Genomic DNA, 16,542 nt, shown 5'->3' with positions numbered 1-16,542 from the left:
CGAAATTTTGATGCGGGGGGTGGTTAACTCGAACTAGCAGTAGCACACGTACAGAAAACGCGTATAGCTAACTTATCTACAGCGCGTTTTAGAGAAAACCGCTACTGCTAATGGAAGCAGTTATTTCTTTTGTTTGGTAAAAACATCAAAAATATACATTGGTCATCATTGATCTTTTTGTGTATAATCTAAATAGTCAACATGAATCCTCACTGTACCTGTATAGGTACAGGCGAGGATTCATATTGCAACCACAAATCATACACATATAGTTCAATGAAGACCAAGTGCTCGAGATAGGTTGAGAAGTAACATATTTAAGGTGGTAAACACCTTGTTCGCTTAGCAGTATGGGACTAAACTTAATTAGTTGCGGTCATACTTAGCAGTAGCGAGTTTTGCGCAAAACCGCTGCTACTAAGTTCTTTAGCAGTAGCGCGTCCATGGGAAGGGCGCTACTACTATATCTAGCCTAGGGGCAACACCGTGGCAATTATAGTAGTAGCACTCTTTTCACCTAGTGCGCTACTGCTACTCAGTCATTAGCAGCGCTCTTTTCTAAAGCTCGTTGCTGCTAATTAGCAGTAGCGCCTGTTTTTAGACCGCGCTGCTGCTAAGATTCTGTGTATAAGGGTTTCCCTAGTAGTGCACGGGCACCACCACACTGAGCAAGTCAAGGGAGCTGAGCCAAGGTAAGGCGGAAGCTCAGGAGAAGCAGAACGACGCCAAGACCAAGACCACAAAGAGCAAAGGGGACAAAGCGGACCCCTCCCCCCGGCAAGATCCTTGCCGGGAGGCGGTTTTAGCAAACCCGGCAAGACCCTTGCCGTGGCAGCTCGCCCCACACCTACGGAGTGAGTCACCCTTGAGTCCACTGCCCCCATGGGGCAAGGATTCGGGAGACATCCCCGTGGTGGCATGCAAATCTTTGTGAAGACATTCAAGATCAGATACACCCTTCAGAAGATGATGATCCTTGGCGGGATCCCAGCCAAGGAGGACCACAAGGCCCCCGGCAACAGCCTTGCCGGGGATGACAGCAGGCACCACGGCAAGACCCTTGACGGGGCCCCGGCAAGGCCCTTGCCAAGAACACCCGTAGGGCCACCATCAGGCCCACGCCAGTCAAACCTCCACCGCCGTTCGCATGCAGCTGCTGACCCAACCAGCTGGGCAGGCACCTGCGTGGCGGCATGCAGATCTTCATGGAGACCCACCACTGCGCCACCTCAGCTGCCTGCCTGCCTACATGGCACCGCGGGCGCCGCTGGCCAGGGCGCGTGTCGACGCGAGAGGGAGCGGCGACGGACGAGACATGGCTCTCCCCCGTCCCCGATAAAGCAAGGACACCTGCGCTAGACGCATTAAATGCGCCTTGTCATGTAATGTGAGGGATAGCCTCACATCACTGTTCCCTTTCCACCTCCTGTGTGCCATTGTGGCAACCCCTTTCCTATAAAAGGAGGCCCGAGGCGACCAGGAGGAGGATTCGGCTTTTTGGAGCTCCTCACGCCCCATAGCTAGCTCAAGAACACAGATATACAATCCACCAAAGCAGGAGTAGGGTTTTACGCATCCCCGCGGCCCGAACCTGGATAAACGAACCGTGTGCTATCTGTTTGATCCGCTCTTCTCACGACCCCACGCCCCGCAACCATAGTAGGGATTCTTGTGATCCCATATGTGTCGTTCCCACCGACATCTTTGGCGCGCCAGGTAGGGGGCGCAGTTGTGAGAATCGGCTTTAGCAGTTAGTTCGACGCTTCTTCATCATCATGGCACCCAAGAAGAAGACGACGGTGGCGGTTGGCCCGCCGGAAGCCGGACATCCCGTCACGACGCGGGCGAGCAGCGGACCAGTCGCAGAAAGGACCCGGGGCGCCGTTCGCGAACACCAACACCGTCCCAGCAGCCGGAGTTTGGGAGGCGGCGATGTTCTTGCGCCTGGTAATGGTCCGCACGCCGCCAAATCCAAAGACAGAGCCAGGCCCTCCGCGGGTGGCGCGAGGCCTTCCAAGATCACTGCCACCCCGCCCGAAGGCGATGCAAGGGCCTCCAAGACTCCCACGCTGGTGCCGATGGCGCGCTCCTCTCAAGCGGCACGCGACGAACATCGTAATCACGCCGAAGACCCCGGGCGTCGCTGCAGGAAGAGCCCCAAGTGCCACTCCCGGGAGATAGAAGTCTTGCCCGCTCGCCGAGGCGCTGGTGAAGATGGCATGCGACTGCGGGGTCGTGATAGAGCTCCTTCTGACATGCTCAGAAGTCGAAGCGCGTCGCGATCCGTGCAGGTTTCGCTGCCACCAACGCCAGCAGAAGCCCTGGCGCGCGCGTAGTTGCTCCTCGATTTTCCTCCCACTACGGGGAAACTCGACGAATGGAGAGCCACTATCCGAAGCCTTGTTGCGGTGGCCAACAAAGACGAACCGAGTCCGGTGGAGCCCCCGGGTCGACGCTCCGATGAAGTCCCACGCACCAGTGGCAGGAAAGCCGATGGCGCCGCGACCACGGTGCACTCGCCTCCTCCTCGCCCGGTACCACGGACGCCAGCCCGTTGCGACGTTACGGGCGACGAAATCTCCATAGCGTCGTCCGACCCGCGGACCCACTGTGACCAGCGCCAAGTCCTTCGGGAACGAGAACATGAAGACGCTCAAACCACTATCGAGCGCCGGCGCAGAGCGCGCCACCAGTCAGACAGGCGAGCAGGGCCTGCTGTGAACCACCCGGCACCGGAGAGCCCTGGAGGCCTACCTTACGAGGTAGGCTGTCCGGCTTTTACCCGTGAGCTGCGGCAGTTCTAGTGGCCCACTCACCGCACCTTCAAACCTGACGTGGGCGAAAAGTACAGCGGCAAGACCCACCCGTCCATGTTCCTCAGCATCTACACCATTGCGATGCAAGCTCCCGGAGCCTGTGACGATAAGGTGCTTGCGAATTACTTTCCGTTGGCTCTTAAACCCAACGCCATGTCATGGTTGATGCACTTGCCGGTAGACTCTATTTCCTCCTGGTCGGATTTGTGCCATGAGTTTGTGGGCGGCTTTACTGGAGGCCACCAAGCCCATGGCCAAGCGAGCGACCTGCACGTCATTCCCCAGAAGGGAGGCGAGAGTCTCCGCAAGTATATACAAAGGTTCAGCCGGATACAGTACAATATCCCTGATGTTCACCCTACCGCCATCATCAGTGTGTTCCATCAGAATGTGTGTAACCGCAAGATGCGCGAAGAGCTGGCAATGAAAAAGGTGAAAGATGTAGCAGAACTCTATGTTCTTGCTAACAGATGTGCCCGGGCTGAAGAGGGAAGGAAGTACCCCGGCGAAGACGCCGGCGTGGAAACCGACTCCTCAGATGAAGATACTACCGCCCCGGCGAAGAAGGGCCGGCGCCACAACAGGAAGCGCAAAGGTAAAGCCGTGCTTGCCGTCGAGGGATCTGGTGACACCGGCTCCACCAAGAAAACCAAGGCAGATGACCCCGGCAAGGAAATTGCCGGATGTGTCGCCTGCTGGGCCTCGGCGGTTGCCGAGAAGCCAAGAAACTCCGACAAGCGATACTGCAAGATCCATCGCACCAAAGGCCATGCTCTCCAAGATTGCCGACAGGTTGAGCTCCTCGCTGAGAAGCAGAGGGCTAAATATGAGAGGCGGGACAAGGAGAAGGGCCAAGACGGTGCTGAGGGGTCCGGCAAGAAGCGTGACGGCCAGGCGGGCCGTCGCGCCAAGGATAAACAACAGGAGAGGCCCGCCCGGGGCCGTGACAAAAAGCCAGAAGACGACGATCACGAAGAGGATGACGAATCCAGCGACCAAGAGTTTCAGAAAGCTACAGAGGCCATGTGCGTCGACGGCGACGCCTCGCTGCATACTTCTCACCGCCAGCTTAAATAGTGGGCGCGAGAGATTACAGCGGCAGAGCCGTCGTTTGATGCCCAAAGGCCGCTGAAGTGGTCCAGCACACCTATCATTTTTGACACCGAGGATCACCCTGATCGCACTACTGCGGTCGGGTGCTTGCCATTGTTGGTTTCATCAACAATACGCAACCTCAAGGTGACAAAGATGCTAGTCGATTGCGGGGCCGGTCTAAACTTGATCTTGCCTGCCGTGATCGAGAAACTGCAGATTCCTGATGGAGACCTCGAAGAGACGGGCACGTTTCAGGGGGTCAACCCGAGAAGAAGCCAACCTAAGGGAAAGGTCACGCTGCCTGTGACTTTTGGAAGCGATCTAAACTACAGGACGGAGAGGATCGTGTTTGATGTTGCCAAGATCCCCTTCCCGCGACGACAAATAGGAAGACGCGCTCGTCACCTTCCCGCGGGCGAATGTCGATGTGTTTGCATGGCAAGCTTCCAACATCCCTGGCGTTCCTAGGGAGGTGGTTGAGCACCACCTTGCTGTCTGTCCTCATGCGCGGCCCGTCAAGCAGAAGGTCAGAAAGCAAGCTTTGGAACGACAAGAGTTCATCACAGAGGAGATCCGGAAACTGGAAGCAGCGGGTTTGGTAAGAGGAGTGCTCCATTCAACGTGGTTGGCCAATCCGGTCGTAGTGCGCAAGGCTAATGGGAAGTGGAGGCTGTGTATTGATTACATAGATATCAATAAGGCTTGTCCTAAGGACCCCTTCCCGTTGCCGCGTATCGACCAGATTGTTGACTCCACAGCTAGGTGTGATCTGTTGTCATTCCTCGATGCCTACTCCGGCTACCACCAGATCTTCATGACAAGAGAAGACAAAGATAAAACAGCATTCATCACCCCATGTGGTACGTATTGTTTCATGCGGATGCCTTTCGGGCTGAAGAGTGCTGGTTCGACGTTTGCAAGGGCGGTCTAGATTGGTTTTGAACCCCAGCTCCATAGAAATATGGAAGCTTATATGGATGACATAGTTGTCAAAACCAAGGACAGGGCAACCCTCATACCGGATTTGCAAGAAACATTTGCAAACCTGCGCAAGATCAATCTTAAGCTGAACCTTGAGAAGTGCATCTTTGGCGTCCCGTCCGGCAAGCTTCTCGGGTTCTTTGTGTCACAACGTGGGATAGAGGCCAATCCGGACAAGATCAAAGCTATAGAGCAGATTGAAGCACCCAAGCGAATCAAGGATGTGCGTCAGCTTGCTGGTTGCATCGCCGCCATGGGCAGATTCATTTCCAAGTCTGCCGAGCGCACCCTTCCCTTTTTCAAGATCCTGAAAAAGGCGAGCCCGATGGAGTGGACGCTAGAAGCCGAAGCAGCATTGCAAGATTTGAAGAAGTACCTCTCCTCCGCGCCAATACTAGTTGCGCGTAGGCCACATGAGTCGTTGCTGCTATACCTGGAGGCAACGAACCAGGTGGTCAGCGCCGCACTAGTGGCGCAGAGAGAGGTTGACGACGAGGTAAGGGCAGCGACAGAGCCCGACACCTCCAATGCAGAGACGACATAGCCAGTTGAAGTGCCGCCGAAGAAGAAAATGATGCAGCACCTGGTCTACTTTGTTAGTTCCCTCCTGCAGGGAGCTAGATCAAGGTACTCCGGCGTGCAGAAACTGCTCTTCGGCCTTCTTATGGCCTCGAGGAAGCTGCACCACTACTTCCAGGCACACGAGATCACTGTCGTCACTCGCCTCCCTCTGCAACGGAAATTGCACAATCCAGATGCAACGGGCAGAATTGTGGAATGGGCACTGGAGCTTTCCAGCTTTGGCCTTAAGTTTGAAAGTACTTCGACGATTCAGAGCCGAGTCCTGGCGGAGTTCATTGCAGAATGGACCGCAACGCCTGACGAAGAAGCCCAAGAGACTGCTCTCCCCGGCAAGGAGGCAAGTTGCAGTTGGATCATGTACTTTGATGGAGCTTTCTCCTTACACGGCGCCGGGGCTGGCGTACTGCTTGTCGCGCCCACCGGAGAGCACCTCAAGTACGTGATCTAGATGCACTTCCCCAGGGAGGTGTCAACAAACAATACGGCAGAGTACGAAGGGCTGCTTGCCGGTCTTAGGATCGCGGCGGACCTCAGAATCAAGAAGCTCATCGTCAGGGGCGACTCGCAGCTCGTCGTCAAGCATGTCAACAAGGACTACCAGAGCCCGTTGATGAAGGCCTACGTCGATGAAGTGAGAATGCTAGAAGAGCATTTCGACGGTATACAGGCTAAATACGTTCCCCGAGCGGGCACGATATCGCCGATTACCTGTCAAAACGTGCTGCCCTCAAGCTACCCATGGAACCAGATACCTTTGTGCTCCAGCTAACTCAGCCATCCGTTGATCCATCAACAGAGCAGAACAAGAGGAGGAAATCAGGACCCAGCAAGTACTTTCCCGCCGAGCTTCCCGGAGCCGCCAGCAAGGATGTTGCCGGGGACACTGAGCCCGCCACGGGACGGCTAGCTTCGGCGGAGAGTCAAGCTCTTGCCGTCGAGACAGCCGCTCCTATAGCGGAGGAAATGCCTTTAGTCCTCGCCGTCAATCCTCAAGCTCCAGCGTGGGCACAACATACCGTCAGATTCCTCCAAACAGGGGAACTTCCTGAAGAGCGGGAAGAAGCAGAAAAAGTAGCCCGTCGCTCTACCATGTACCAGTTCGTCGATGATGTCCTGTACAGAAAGAGGCCGAACGGTGTGAAATTGAAGTGTATCCCTCGGGAGGAAGGACTGGAGCTGTTGGCAGAGATACACGGAGGCATATGTGGATCCCACATCGAGTCAAGGGCCCTTGCCGACAAGGCATTTCGGCAAGGCTTCTTCTGGCCCACCGCCCTCCAGGATGCGACGACACTAGTCACCAGGTGTGAAGCGTGTCAGTTCCATTCAAAGAAGCTTCATCAGCCAGCTCAAGCCCTTCAAACCATTCCTCTCTCCTGGCCCTTCTCGGTCTGGGGCTCGACATACTGGGCCCTTTCCCCCGCGCTGTCGGGGGCTTTGAGTACTTGTACGTTGCAATCGACAAGTTCACAAAGTGGCCGGAGGTGGAGGCAGTGAGGAAGGTCACAACTCAGTCAGCCGTCAAGTTCTTCAAGGGACTAGTGTGCCGTTTTGGTGTACCCAACAGGGTCATCACCGACAACGGCACACAGTTCACAAGCCGCACCTTCATGCAATATATCCAAGACCTCGGCAGCAAAGTCTGTTTCGCTTCCGTTGCTCACCCACAAAGCAATGGTCAAGCTGAGAGGGCAAACACTGAAGTGCTGTGAGGCTTAAGGACCAAGACCTTTGACAGGCTGCACAAGAGTGGAAGGCGCTGGATTGATGAGTTGCCGACGGTTCTTTGGTCGATCAGGACGACGCCAAATCGAGCCACCGGCCAGACACCTTTTTCCCTGGTATACGGGGCAGAAGCAGTTCTCCCCACTGAACTCATATACGGGTCACCTCGAGTGCTCGCTTATGATGAGCTTGAGCAAGAGAAACTGTGCCAAGATGACGCAATGCTCCTTGAGGAAGATCGTCTTCGGGCGGCTGTGAAAGCAGCACGCTACCAGCAAGCCTTGCGCCGCTACCATACCCGCAAGGTTCATGCCCGAAGCCTTGAGGAAGGCGACCTTGTCCTTCGGCATGTTCAATCGGCCAAGAATTCCAACAAGTTGACGGCAAAGTGGGAAGGCCCTTATCGGGTAATACGAGTCACCAGGCCCGGCATAGTCCGCCTGGAGACCAAAGATGCCGTTCCGGTGAGTAACTCCTGGAACATTGAGCATCTTCGCAAGTTTTACCCGTGAGGCACGGCTTGCCGCCCCCCCGGCAAGCCACCTTTTGTACAAGCATTGCCGATGATGCATGTAACCCTTTGTACAAAGCTAGGCGCAGACCCTGAGCATAAATAAATGAAGCGCTGGCGCCCTAAGTTATAGCATGCATGCTAGGTCGAGTCTCGTCCTTGGTTAGGGTTGATAGTGCTTAGCGGCGACTAACCCCTAGCTTAGAGGTCGAGTGTGCGTCTCTTTGTCTTTCTTCTGTCTTCTTTAGTTCACAGGACACACGGATATCCGTGCCGAACCACTTGGGGAGGAAAAGAAGATGAACAGACCAGCATCTAGCCCCGGCAAGCCAGCATTGCCGGGGGCTGCAAGAGCAAAGATTCACCCACGGCGAACCAGAGTTGCCGGGGGCTACATCTTCAGATAAGTTCTTCATCCCTTATCATGCATTCCATTATGGACTGAGGTATGCGAAACCTCATTTTCCCCTAAGCTACCGTGCTCCCATAACTCTAGGCCCCAGGGCTCGTTCTTGGGGCCAAGTTTGGTCGTAGTCGCGGTAGCGGAAGGATGAAAAAAGGAGCCAGAACCCGCCTCATCCCTGCCTCTGCCAAAGGCGTGAGGAAGGTCGAGCGAAGTGGGGAGACGACAAGGCCTGTTGCCGGGCAAGGAAATGTTTATCTTAAAGATATGAAGGATTTACTCCTTGTCGTGGGTTCTACCCACAAACAAATGTCCCGGCAAGCATCCCTTTTTCATTAAAAACATTCCACTCAGGTACAGTCCATAGGGAATGAAAAACATGAATGATGGGATTACAAATTTTAAATTCAGCTAAGGCCCGAAGGCTTACAAACTAAAAAGAGATAAGGTGCCCATAATCCCTTTCTTGTCCCTCTCCTCAGGAGGCAGGTCAAGGAGGCGAAAAGGGCAAAAGGGGCGCCTAGGCGAGCTACAGGTGGCAGAAGACACCAAGAGAACATCTCGGCGGCCGTCCGAAGGCTGGATGGTGATGGCGGCGCCGGAAGCAAAGCTCGAAGACGAGGCGGCAAGACATCAGCATGCGTTGAAGGCGTCGGTGCCTGCGTACTTCGACTTGATGGCCTTGCCGCCCGCCCTCTTCCTCTTTTGCAGCCTCCCAATGCCAGCCGCCCAAGGAGACGACCCCGGGAAGTTCAGGGAGCCGGCGACGCGGATGATGGGGTCGTCGGTGCCGCACGGAGCGGCACCCGACACATAATCGGACCCGTCATCCTGCCGCCTACTACCCTCGTCGTCGTTGCCGCTGTCCTCCTCGTCACTCCCGCCAAAGGAGGAGTCTTCACTATCAGAAGAGCTCTCCACGCAGCACCTTGCACGGGTCTTGAAGCACCCGAATACCTTGACGGAGAGAAGGCCACCCTCCGTCAGCTTAAAATGGAGAGTGAGCCCCTCCGTCAAGCGGTGGATATGGGCAAACGTCTTCCATCCCCGACGGAGATACATCACGTGAGGTGCGGGGAAATCGACGCGGGCCCGCGTGCCACTGATTGCGCAGCCCCTCATGTGCAGCCACAACGACTCCGGCGGATCCAGCTCCATCTCCCGCGCGAATGGAGTCGGGAGACGAAGGCGACAGCGAGGCGGCTGGCGTAGCCTGACGAAGAACTCGCAAGGGTCATCCCCAACATGGCCCTCCACGGGGGGAGGAACTGCTGGCGGAGGCGAGGCCGGCGCGCCGCCCCGTCCTCCTCTTCCCCGAGCGCCTCGGCCTCGCCCACGGCCTCGCACCCTCCCCCTTCCCCTCGCGGCTGGCTTTGCCACCGCGGGTGCAGGAGAAGGAGGGATGCATTGTCGAGCGGCGACCCTCGCCGCCACCATTGAAGGACCAGGATTCCCTCTCTCCATGACGGATGGAAGGGGGGAGCAGAAGCTGAAGGAAGGATGAGATGAAGGAATGCGGGACGCCATCCCCCCTCCCGCTCTTTATAAAGGAACAGGGTGGGGGCTCGGCCGCCTCGCTCAGCCAATCAAGATGCGGAAGGCGCAGGGAACTGGGACTGACCCGCCGCCCCAGCCCGCGGCGGCCCGGTTTCCCGCCTCCACCGTTCACCACCCCAAGCGCATGAGAGCCACGTGGCAGGCGTGCAGGACCGAGGTGACGGGTGAGGCGACCTCTCCCCACCCCGTGATCGTGGGGAGTGGACGCCTTGAAGACCACGCCTCGGCCCCATTCAGTAAATGGGCCGCGCCTCCACGCCTCCCTCCGTTTATGGGGAAGGCGCGAACCGCCCCCTTTACTATGACGTGACGCATGCATGTAGAGCTTAGCCCCACGCATGCCACCCACGTCACACACGCCTCCCCACGCCGCGCCACGCGCGGGAAGCATGGGAAGCGCAGCACGCGAAGAGACTTACCGCGGTAAAAACCGCCCCACCTGCCCGCGCACCATTTTTGGGCCTAGCCCAACGACGCGATTGCGCTTACGTGTGGGCCAGGCCCGGGGGCTCCTGTCGGTGTACAAAAAGAGGGGTACACTTTTTGTACCCCTACAACTGTGCACGGGCAGTCTGAGCCACGGGCACCACCACACTGAGCAAGGCAAGGGAGGTGAGCCAAGGTAAGGCCGAAGCTCAGGAGAAGCAGAACGATGCCAAGACCAAGACCACAAAGAACAAAGGGGACGAAGCGGACCCCCCCAGCAAGATCCTTGCTGGGAGGCGGTTTTAGCAAACCCGGCAAGACCCTTGCCGTGGCAGCTCGCCCCACACCTACGGAGTGAGTCACCCTTGAGTCCACTGCCCCCATGGGGCAAGGATTCGGGAGACATCCCCGTGGTGGCATGCAGATCTTTGTGAAGACATTCAAGATCAGATACACCCTTCAGAAGATGGTGATCCTTGGTGGGATCCCAGCCAAGGCGGACCACAAGGCCCCCGGCAAGAGCCTTGCCGGGGATGACAGCAGGCGCCATGGCAAGACCCTTGCCGGGGCCCCGGCAAGGCCCTTGCCAAGAACACCCGTAGGGCCACCATCAGGCCCACGCCAGTCAAAACTCCACCGCCGTTCGCATACAGCTGCTAACCCAACCAGCTGGACTAGCACCTGCGTGGCGGCATGCAGATCTTCGTGGAGACCCACCACTACGCCACCTCAGCTGCCTGCCTGCCTACATGGCACCGCGGGCGCCGCTGGCCAGGGCGCGTGTCGACGCGAGAGGGAGCGGCGACGGATGAGACAGGGCTCTCCCCCGTCCCCGATAAAGCAAGGACACCTGGGCAAGATGCATTAAATGCGCCTTGTCATGTAATGCAAGGGATAACCTCACATCACTGTTCCCTTTCCACCTCCTGTGTGCCACTGTGGCAACCCCTTTCCTATAAAAGGAGGCCCAAGGCGACCAGGAGGAGGATTCGGCTATTTGGAGCTCCTCACGCCCCATAGCTAGCTCAAGAACACAGATGTACAATCCACCAAAGCAGGAGTAGGGTTTTACGCATCCTCGCGGCCCGAACCTAGATAAACGAACCGTGTGCTATCTGTTTGATCCGCTCTTCTGACGACCCCGCGCCCCGCAACCGTAGTAGGGATTCTTGTGATCCCATAGGTGTCGTTCCCACCGACACAAATGTTTTCATTAGCAGGTTACACAAAAAGATTAATGCGTCGAACTAAAAAATGATGCGCTCATTTGTCTTCCTGTTAATATACAAAAAATATGTTTGGTTCTCAAGCTTTAGAATGCGCTTTCACTTCTTTTTTAAATCAAGCTCAATGGAGGCATTCAGGGTTGGTACACATATCATTCTATATTACTGTATATTCCCAAGCACACAAATTGACTACCACCATGTAAACAAGGGAAGATAGTACATATTTTGTGATGGCATTTTTTTTTCTATTTAGAGCAAGGTATGCAACTTTAGTACCAGTGTAGCATAAGTTATTAAACCTACTTATTTGTAAATTGTCCCAATCGGAATTGGTTGAGAAATAGATCCTTTGCATCACCCATGAAATAGTATTAGCAATTCATTATGTAATAAGTTCTTATTTTATTTCAAACAAATATTGCATGTATCAAATGTTAGCAGATGTTCAACCGACATACATCTATTTAGAATAAGCTAGGCCGTGCAGACGCACGGGTTTACGACTAGTCTTCTTAACTATGCACTTTTCTATCAATTGCTCGGCAGTAATTTGTTCACCCACCGTAATACATGCTATCTTGAGAGAAGCCACTAATGAAACCTATGCCCCCCAGGTCTCTTTCTTATTATATTGCATCTCTTTTATTTACATCGCATCTCATTTACTATTTTGCAATCTTTACTTTCCAATCTATACAACAAAAATGCCAAAAATATTTATCTTACTATCTTTATTAGATCTCACTTTTGCGAGTGACCGTGAAGGGATTGACAACCCCTTTATCGCGTTGGTTGCAAGGTTCTTGATTGTCCGTGCAGGTACTAGGTGACTTGTGTGTTGTCTCCTACTGGATTGATACCTTGGTTCTCAAAACCGAGGGAAATACTTACGCTACTTTGCTGTATCACCCTTTCGTCTTGAAGGGAAAACCAAATCATGCTCAAGAGGCAGCACACACTAACAGGACTAGGGGTAAAATTTATGGTGGTATTTATGCTACTCGCCTAGCGAGTGGTTTCGATGTTGATGTACGCCATAATGATTATTTGCTTCCTGGGATTTACCTAGATCACTAGTCTATGATATATCACCACTTCATTGATAACCCTGAGCCTCCTCGCCACATTCGTTATAACTTGGTATTAGGGAGGATACTCGTGATAGTATTTCATTGCTTGCGCCCTCTTTGTTTGATTCTGATGCCAGGCACAAATATGTCACCGGATATCATTGCTTATAAAGACGAGTTGGCCGCGGTAGAGAATGAGGCCCAACCTTGGGATGCTCGAGTGCCGCAGCCCAGCCACTTCCCCACTGGACCCAATGGATTCTTTGAGTGGCGTTAGACCAACTTAGGCCAAAATCCTAAGCTTGGGGGAGTACGCATTTCTCACTGACATTGCATTAATATTCACACATTCATTCTTGGTGTCTGTGTTCATCCTCTTTCATTGTATAATCCATGTTAGTCTTTATTTCTCGCTTTCTTCTTGTGTCACTACTAGAGAAACCCTAGTAGCGGTGTTGGTTTTAAGGCTATCAATACCGCGAGTGGCCATGCTACTACTACGACGCTACAGCTAACTGTTAGTAGTAGCTGAAGAAATATGCCCTAGAGACAATAATAAATTTATTATTTATTTCCTTATTTCATGATAAATGTTTATTATTCATGCTAGAATTGTATTAACCGGAAACTTAGTACATGTGTGTATACATAGACAAAACAAAGTGTCCCTAGTATGCCTCTACTTGACTAGTTCATTTATCAAAGATGGTTATGTTTCCTAACCATAGACATGTGTTGTCATCTGATGAACGGTATCACATCATTAGGAGAATAAAGTTTCTACGATCTGATCGCGGAGACGAATATTTGAGTTACGAGTTTGGTCTTCAATTAAAACAATGTAGAATAGTTTCACAAATTCGTGCCACCTGGAACACCATAGCATAATGGTGTGTCCAAACATCATAACCGTACTTTATTGGATATAGTGCAATCTATGATGTCTCTTACCGATTTACCACTATCATTTTTGGGGTTATGCATTAGAGACAACTACATTCATGTTAAAAAGGGCACCATCGAAATCCGTTGAGACGACACCGTATGAACTGTGGTTTAACAAGAGACCTAAGCTGTCATTTCTTAAAGTTTGGGATTGCAATGCTTATGTGAAAAAGTTTCATCCTGATAAGCTCAAACCCAAATCGGAGAAGTGCGTCTTCATAGGATACCCAAAAGTAACTGTTGGGTACACCTTCTATCACAGATTTGAAGGAAAGATATTTGTTGCTAAGAATGGATCCTTTCTAGAGAAGGAGTTTCTCACGAAAGAAGTGAGTAGGAGGAAAGTAGAACTTGATAAGGTAATTGTACCTTCTCCCGAATTGAAAAGTAGTTCATCACAGAAATCAGTTCCGGTGATGCCTACACCGATTAGTGAGGAAGTTAATGATAATGATTATGAAACTTCAGATCAAGTCACTACCAAACCTCATAGGTCAACCAGAATACGTTCCGCACCAAAGTGGTACGGTAATCCTATCCTAGAAATCATGTTACTAGACCATGAAAAACCTACGAACTATGAGGAAGCGATGATGAGTCCAGATTCCGCGAAATGGCTTGAGGCCATGAAATTTGAGATAGGATCCATGTATGAGAACAAAGTGTGGACTTTGGTTGACTTGCCCGATGATCGGCAAGCCATAGAGAATAAATAGATCTTAAAGAGGAAGACGGACACTGATAGTAGTGTTACTATGTACAAAGATCAAATTGTCGCAAAAGTGTTTTCAACAAGTTCAAGGTGTTGACTACAATGAGATTTTCTCACTTGTATCGATGCTTAAAAGTCTGTCCGAATCATGTTAGCAATTGCCGCATTTTATGAAATTTGGCAAATGGATGTCAAACCTGCATGGATTTCTTAAAGAAGAGTTGTATATGATGCAACCATAAGGTGTTGTCAATCCAAAAGATGCTAACAAAGTGTGTGAGCACCAGTGATCCATTTATGGACTGGTGCAAGCATCTCGGAGTTGGAATGTACGTTTTGATCATGTGATCAAAGCATATAGTTTTATACAGACTTGCGGTGAAGCCTGTAATTACAAGAAAGTGAGTGGGAGCACTACATCCTTTCTGATAAGTATATGTGAATGACATATTGTCAATCGGAAATGATGTAGAATTTTCTCAAAAGCACAAAGGAGTGTTTGAAAGGAGTTTTTTCAAAGAAAGACATCGGTAAAGCTGCTTACATATTGAGCATCAAGATCTATAGAGATAGATCAAGATGCTTGATAAGTTTTTTCAATGAGTACATACCTTGACAAGTTTTTGAAGTAGTTCAAAATGGAACAGTCAAAGAAAGAGTTCTTGCCTGTGTTGCAAGGTGTGAAGTTGAGTAAGATTCAAAACCCGACCACGGCAGAAGATAGAGAGAGAATGAAAGTCATTCCCTGTGCCTCAACCATTCGTTCTATAAAGTATGCCATGCTGTGTACCAGACCTATTGTATACCTTGCCCTGAGTTTGGCAAGGGATTACAATTTTGATATAGGAGTAGATCACTGGATAGCAGTCAAAATTATCCTTAGAGGACTAAGGAAATATTTCTCAGTTATGGAGGTGATAAAGAGTTCATCATAAAGAGTTACGTCGATGCAAGCTTTGACACCGATCTAGATGACTCTGAGTCTCAATTCGGATACATATTGAACGTCAGAGCAGGTAGCTAGAGTAGCTCCGTGCAGAGTATTGTAGACATAGAATATTTGCAAAATACATGTGGCTCTGAATGTGGCAGACCGGTTGACTAAATTTCTCTCACAAGCAAAACATGATCACACCTTAGTACTCTTTTGGTGTTAATCACATAGCGATGTGAACTAGATTATTGAATCTAGTAACCCTTTGGGTGTTGGTCACATGACGATGTGAACTACGGGTGTTAATCACATGGTGATGTGAACTATTGATGTTAAATCACATGGCGATGTGAACTAGATTATTGACTCTAGTGCAAGTGGGAGACTGAAGGAAATATGCCCTAGAGGCAATAATAAAGTTATTATTTATTTCCTTATTTCATGATAAATGTTTATTATTCATGCCAGAATTGTATTAACAACAAAGTGTCCCTAGTATGCCTCTACTTGACTAGTTCGTTTATCAAAGATGGTTATGTTTCCTAACCATAGACATGTGTTGTCATTTGATGAATGGGATCACATCATTAGGAGAATGATGTGATGGACAAGAGCCATTCGTTAGCTTAGCATTATGATCGTTACGGTTTCGTTGCTACTGCTTTCTTCATGAATTATACATGTTCCTCAGACTATGAGATTATGCAACTCCCGAATACCAGAGGAACACCTTGTGTGCTATCAAACATCACAATGTAACTGGGTGATTATAACGATGCTCTATAGGTGTCTCCGATGGTGTTTGTTGAGTTGGCATAGACCAAGATTAGGATTTGTCACTCCGTGTATCGGAGAGGTATCTCTGGGCCCTCTCGGTAATGCACAACACTATAAGCCTTGCAAGCAATGTGACTAATGAGTTAGTTACGGGTTGATGCATTACGAAACAAGTAAAGAGACTTGCCGGTAACGAGATTGAACCAGGTATGATGATTCGACAATCAAATCTCGGGCAAGTAACATACCGATGACAAAGGGAGCAACGTATGTTGTTATGTGGTTTGACCGATAAAGATCTTCATAGAATATGTAGGAGCCAATATGAGGATCCAAGTTCCGCTATTGGTTATTGACCGGAGATGAGTCTAGGTCATGTTTACATAGTTCTCGAACCCGTAAGGTCCGCACGCTTAACGTTATGTGATGATTTGTATTATGAGTTATGTGATTTGGTGACCGAAGTTTGTTCGGAGTCCTGGATGAGATCGGGGTCATGACGAGGAGTCTAGAAATGGTCGAGACGTAAAGATCGATATATTGGAAGGATATATTCGGACATCGTAAAGGTTCCGAGTGATTCGGGTATTTGTCGGAGTAGTGGAGAGTTACGGGAATCGTATTAGGCCTTAATGGGCCATACGGGAAAGGAGAGAAAGGCCTCAAGTTTGGCCGCGCCCCTTCCCCATGGACTGGTCCGAATTGGACTAGGTAAAGGAGGCGCCCCTTCCTTCCTTCTCCTTCTCCCTTCCCTTTTTCCTATTCCACGTGGGAGGTGG

This window comes from Triticum aestivum, chromosome 7A, assembly GCF_018294505.1.
Source record: "Triticum aestivum cultivar Chinese Spring chromosome 7A, IWGSC CS RefSeq v2.1, whole genome shotgun sequence".
Taxonomy (NCBI): domain Eukaryota; kingdom Viridiplantae; phylum Streptophyta; class Magnoliopsida; order Poales; family Poaceae; genus Triticum; species Triticum aestivum.
This window is presented reverse-complemented; position numbering follows the sequence as displayed.